Source organism: Salvelinus alpinus, chromosome 33, assembly GCF_045679555.1.
Source record: "Salvelinus alpinus chromosome 33, SLU_Salpinus.1, whole genome shotgun sequence".
Lineage (NCBI taxonomy): Eukaryota > Metazoa > Chordata > Actinopteri > Salmoniformes > Salmonidae > Salvelinus > Salvelinus alpinus.
The window spans coordinates 11,353,843-11,360,960 of NC_092118.1; positions in this window are offsets into that span (position 1 = coordinate 11,353,843).

The following is a 7,118-nucleotide window of genomic DNA, read 5'->3' on the forward strand; positions in this document are numbered from 1 at the left end:
GCTGGACGATGACCAATCATATCGAGTGGTTCCCATGACGAACTTAAAGCTACGCCACCCAAGGCTGGAGACTTTCTTCAGCAAAGATGGCTGACAAAAATACTAGGATGGAAGCAAATCTAAGTCATAACGAATCATGCAAAAAATGTACAGTTGTCAGGAATATGTCAGTTAATGTAGAGACAAACGATTATGCATATTTCTTTTTAGCATAAAGGTAATTTACAAATATCGCGATTTAGCAAGCTAGCTGTATAGCTAACATTAGCCAGATAGCTGGCTAGATTTATGGGTGTTGTGACGAGTATGACGTTGTAATTCTGGTTGTTTAATGTTTTAGGGACTCCTGAAACAACCAGCAAACCAGGCTGTCGTCTTGTCTTGCATTTACTGCAAATTGAATGTTCAAATTTGTAAGCTTGCCTTGCTGATATTTGCCATGCAGATAGATGAAATAATGTAGCTAGCTATGTTCTTGCTTATTGTGCAGTGGAGGATAAAAATACCTGTATGCCTATGGATGTGTAACTAGCTATCTATCCGATCTGTGTATGGACCCAAACGTTTGGTATACATATTAGTTCAGAACCTAGCTATGAACCTCAGCTATCATAGCCAGTTGTATCAATTTAAAAACTGTCTGAATGACATTAATGAAGCCTATGGATTGAGTAGGATATAATATTTTTGTGCGAAGGATGCAAGTCCTATATACATGTAGTTATTACCATGCATGAGATCCTCTTCAAAGGGGGAGACACTCTAGACCCAAACTGTTACAGACCTATATCTATCCTACCCTGCCTTTCTAAAGTCTTCAAAGCCAAGTTAACAAACAGATCACCGACTATTTCGAATCCCACCGTACCTTCTCCTCTATGCAAACTGGTTTCCGGGCGGGTCATGGGTGCACCTCAGCCACGCTCAAGGTTCTAAACGATATCATAACCGCCATCGGTAAAAAAAGACAATACTGTGCAGCCATCTTCATCGACCTGGCCAAGGCTTTCGACTCTGTCAATCACCGCATTCTTATCGGCAGACTCAACAGCCTTGATTTTTCAAATGACTGCCTCACCTGGTTCACCAACTACTTCTCGGGACAGAGTTCAGTGTTTCAAATCGGAGGGCCTGTTGTCCGGACCTCTGGCAGTCTATGGGGGTGCCACAGGGTTCAATTTTCGGGCCAACACTTTTCTCTGTATACATCAATGATGTCGCTCTTGCTGCTGGTGATTCTCTGATCCACCTCTATGCAGCCGACACCATTCTGTATACTTCTGGCCCTTCTTTGGACACTGTTAACAAACCTCCAAACGAGCTTCAATGCCATACAACACTTCTTCCGTGGCCTCCAACTGCTCTTAAATGCAAGTTAAACTAAATCATCACTACTCTGGACGGTTCTGACTTAGAATATGTGGACAACTACAAATACCTAGGTGTCTGGTTAGACTGTAAACTCTCCTTCCAGACTCACATTAAGCATCAGCAATCCAAAATTAAATCTAGAATCGGCTTCCTATTTCGCAACAAAGCATCCTTCACTCATGCTGCCAAACATAACCTCGTAAAACTGACTATCCTACCGATCCTTGACTTCGGCGATGTCATTTACAAAATAGCCTCCAACCCTCTACTCAGCAAATTGGATGTAGTCTATCACAGTGCCATATGTTTTGTCACCAAAGCCCCATATACTACCCACCACTGTGACCTGTATGCTCTCGTTGGCTGGCCCTCGCTTCATTTTCGTCGCCAAACCCACTGGCTCCAGGTCATCTTTAAGTCTTTGCTAGATAAAGCCCCGCTTTATCTCAGCTCACTGGTCACCATAGCAGCACCCACCCGTAGCATGCACTCCAGCGGGTATATTTCACTTGTCATCCCCAAAGCCAACTCCTCCTTTGGCCACCTTTCCTCCCAGTTCTCTGCTGCCAATGACTGGAACGAATTGCAAAAATCACTGACGCTGGAGTCTTATATCTCCCTCACTAACTTTAAGCATCAGCTGTCAGAGCAGCTTACCGATCATTGCACCTGTACACAGCCCATCTGTAAATTGACCACCCACATTCCCTTATCCCCATATTGTTTTGTTTTTTTGCTCCTTTGCACCCCAGTATCTCTACTTGCTCATTCATCTTCTGCACAATTATCACCCCAGTGTTTAATTGTTAAATTGTAATTATTTCACCACTATGGCCTATTTATTGCCTTACCTCCCTAATTACTACATTTGCACACACTGTATATAGATTTTTCTATTGTGTTATTGACTGTACGTTTATCTGATGTGTAACTCTGTGTTGTTTGTGTCACACTGCTTTGCTTTATCTTGGACAGGTCACAGTTGTAAATGAGAACTTGTTCTCAACTGGCCTACCTGGTTAAATATAGGTGAAAAAATATATTGTAGCCTGTACATTTAATATATTCACTGATCATGAACTCTACCTTGTCAAATAAAGGTGCAGTTCAGGTATGAATGTCTTTGAGAATTGTTCAGTCATATCCAATAGCAGGAGTATCAAATTCCAGTATTTGAACGATGCTCTGTCTGCATTACAATTATACACTTCAACAGTGTTTACCAATCTTGGTCCTGGGACAATGGTTACACATTGTAACTAATAGACTAGAAACAGGATTTAACTAGTTAAAGACTGATTTGTAATTAATATATTCATAAAGTTTTTTTTTTCAAACGGTACACTACACTTCCTATGCATCATGTTAATACTCTAAAACCGGTTCATCTCAATATCTAATGCCCTTCATCTGACTTAATTTCAACCAGTAGAGAATGTGAAACACTTTATTGAAAGAAGTTAATTATCCAAGTGTTATAAATACATGCATTAATATTATAAATACAAGTTCAATCTCTCCGTCAATGAACTGTAACGGTCATCGTTGTATGAAGAAATGGACCAAAGCGCAGCGTGGTTAGTGTTTATGATTTAATAATAAAACTGAACACTAAGTAACAAAACAACAAAGAGAATGAACGAAACAGTTCTGTCTGGTGCAGACACAACTACCCACAAAACACAGGTGGGAAAAGGCTACCTAAGTATGGTTCTCAATCAGAGACAACGATAGACAGCTGCCTCTGATTGAGAACCACACCCGGCCAAACACAGAAATTGAAAACATAGAACACAAAACATAGAATGCCCACCCCAACTCATGCCCTGACCAAACCAAAATAGAGACATAAAAAGGATCTCTAGGGTCAGGGCGTGACATGAACATCTGTTGAGAATAGTAAAGACAGAGGAAGAAAGATGAGGTGTAAAAGACAGAAAGGGAATGAGGTAAGAACATAGGAGCAGGGATATGATTAATGAATCACAGTGCTACCCAAATATTCTCTCAGTGCATCACAATTACATAAGTGTCTTGTCGGCCCGAAGGTTAGAGAGCGAGAGAGCGAGAGAGCATGTTTAAGCCTTGTTTTTATTTTTTATTCTAACATTGTTACTCATCATATTAATCAGATGAAATGCAAAACTGACACAGCTGATATAACCTAGAGGATTTAGGAAGAAGAGGGATGAAGTGAAGGAGAGAGACTGTTATTGAGAAAATAAGGTAGTTAAAGGGAAAACAGGAATCTGCGGCTGCGGAGTACTTTATGCTGAAAAACATGAACGGACACACGATGACAAAAAAATATAGCGTAGTTAAACAAATAATATAGTGTCTTACTATTCTCCATGGTTGGCCCTCTTGCCTATTCTTTGAAGGTGGAAGGAGACAGTAATACACCTGAGCCTGCTTACTGCACAACACAATCCATCAATCAGATTGAGACATGAGTGTGTAGGTAATAGGGTGTATAATTGTAGGAGGTGAAAATCTCCCACACATGGATTGTGTCTCTTGTTGCTTTGTTGGACCCCATCCTTGAAACATCCTGCAGAGCAGCAGACTTCTCTGGCACACTGCGGCGAGCTGCAGATCCCCCCTGGTCCTCGTGTCCATTCACATGAAGTTATGCAGGACACAGGTAGCCTTCACACACCTGAATTCCTCCAGGAGGAAGTCCCAGATGGCCATGGTCACCCAACCTTGCAGTGCCCTACACGTTAACTGTAGGCAATCGTTTCGAAGTAATCTCCAGTTACAAGATATCTGTAGGAATATGGAAGACAATGTAATTAATCGACTTTTACATCACCAGGTCATTGTGGATTACTAAAGTATAATATTCCTGATAACAAATCATGATAACATTGGATTGATAGATGCATGGGCACACATTTGTGCAATAACAGGATCATATCAAGGATAGCATCACGAATGAATACATAAATACCACTTGCAGCTTGATGAGGAGTTAATCATTTGAATCAGCTGTGCAGTGCTAAGGCAAAAACAAAAATGTGCACCCCTTTGAGTCCCCAGGACCAGGACTGAGAACCACTGCTCTTCATATGTAGACAGGCTTTCATAGCTCTCTTTATCTGAGGACAGAAAACCACACAAGAAACAGACTCCATTGTAGTCAAATTACACCGCACTGAATATTATATTATCTCCGTCCTCACTTCTAGGGACAGGAACTACACAAAAGTACCTGCCCTATCCAGAATAGCCTACTCTCTCACTTTGGCAGTTGGGCCTGCTATCCTTTCGACCTCCTCCATGGCTGTTAGCTAGCTACCTACAAATGCATTTGGATTTTTTTTTTTTTTTTACAGTGATAAATACATCAAGATAATTAGCTAATATGAAGTTAGCTAGCTAAGGGAATTAAATATCACCAGCTACCTATCTATACAGTATGTGAAGTTGGCTAGATAGTTAACTAATAATACATTTTTTTTTTTTTTTACATTTTCAAAATGTTTTTACTTACTTGAATAGGTCCTCCCAGCCATGTGGACAATTGTAAACAGGGCAGCAAAGTTTGTTTGTCACCAAAGCGTTTTAGAGGATATTACTATTGAACTATGTACCCATTTAATAACCAGACCTTCATACGAACTTGCTATGCTGAATTCTTGATGCACATGCTATGTGCTGCCATATGCTGCCAGCGAGTCACAACGGGCGGCCTAAGCGACACGCGGAAATTTACCGTTATCTAGTGTACATGCATGTGAGGCGATGCACAATTGGCGTGCATTGTGTCAAGAAGCAGTGCGGCTTGGCGGGGTTGTGTTTTGGAGGACGCACGGCTCTCGACCTACACTTCTCCAGAAGCTGTACAGGAATTTCAGTGATGGGACAAGACTGTAACTACCAATTGGATATGACGAAAAGGGGGTGTAAAAAAACAACAACACTTTGTAGATGGGTATAATTTGTATGTATACAATGTATAATAGTAATATTTAATATGACTAAATCGGGTGATTTTCTATACATTTATTTACATTTGCATCGGGCCGCTTCTGGGGGGATTCTGGTAAAATGCTGGCAAAATCAGCTGAATTTCGGTAGACGGAAACAGCCCGATGTACTTTGGCCGATTCTGGGCAGTCATTCATTTTGATTCCGGCCGAGTCTGACACCCGATACCGGACTGATTCAATCAGGTCCGGCCACCCGGAAGAGGGCCGCTTCTGGGCCGATTCCTCATTGCTGGCTGGGAACCCAACTGTCTGGGTCAAAATAACCCAGCTTGTGTTCTGTCCAGTATTTACCCTGCGCTGGGATACCAAAAATAAATAAATAATTGGGTTGTTTCTAACCCAGCATTTTTTTTTGTGTTGTCTACTTGGGCATGCTGTCAGGTGGCTGAAGCAGCCTAAATGACAGCCCATCTGTGAACGCCCACAGAACATGTGTTCCTTACACATTAAGGTCTCAAAAAACGATCATTAACACTTAACATACTGGAATATTGTCACAAGGGTTTATAATTCTCAAGAAAACAGTTATGAACATTCTATCTTTCAATTCAAAAGGCCTCTATTTGCCTCCTTACTGAGAATATATTTTGTACATCACCAGCAAGTTCACATTACCCCTTTGGAAATAAAATCAATCTTTGATAATACTGTCTAATGTAATTGATAATAAATATGAATTGACCAATTCATCTATCATGCCTCTATATCTGTTTTTATCTGACCTGGTTGATTTCACTTGAAAAACTCTTGAAAATGTTTCTGTTGACACCTACTGGACAAAAGTATGAACTAGGGCTGCATCTCGAGTATTTAAAAATAAATAAATCTGCATGTCAATAGTCAAAGGAAGACCAGGCATTTCCTTTGTATATACATGTCTCCGATTTAACATATTATCAAAGATTCTTGACAATTTGTGATACATGTTACTTTTTATAATTTTTTACTTTAGTTTATTTGGTAAATCTTTTCTTAACTCTTTCTGCACTGTTGGTTAAGGACTTGTAAGTAAGCATTTCACAGTAAGGTCTACACAGAGGTAGAAAAAGTACTCAGTTGTCATACTTGAGTAAAAGTAAAGATATCTTAATAGAAAATGACTCAAGTAAAAGTGAAAGTCACCCAGTAAAATACTACTTGAGTAAAAGTCTAAACGTATCTGGTTTTAAATGTACTTAAGTACAGTGGTGGAAAAAGTAAATTCAATACATCAAATTCCTTATATTAAGCAAACCAGACGACACAATTTCCTTATTATTATTATTATTATTATTTTTTTTTGACAGCTAGAGGCACCCTCCACCACTCAGACATAATTTACAAACTAAGCACTTGTGTTTAGTGAGTCTGCCAGATCAGAGGCAGTAGGGATGACCAGGGACGTTCTCTTGATAAGTCCGTGAATTGGACAATTTTCCTGTCATGCTAAGCATTCAAATGGTAACGAGAACTTTTGGGTGTCAAGGAAAATGTATGGAGTAAAAAGTACATTATTTTCATTTGGAATGAAGTTAAGTAAAAGTTGTCAAAAATATAAAAACTACGTAAAAACGACTACGACGAGTAGTAATTTTTATTATTTTTACTTAAGTACTTTACACCACTAGGTCTACACTTGTTGTGTTCGGGGGATGTGACAAAGAACATTTTATTTTATTTGACATTTGTTCTCATATGTAAAAAGAAAAAAAGAAGAACTGGTTTACTATTGGGAACGCCCATCAATAGAAACACCCCAGACGTTTAGCCAAC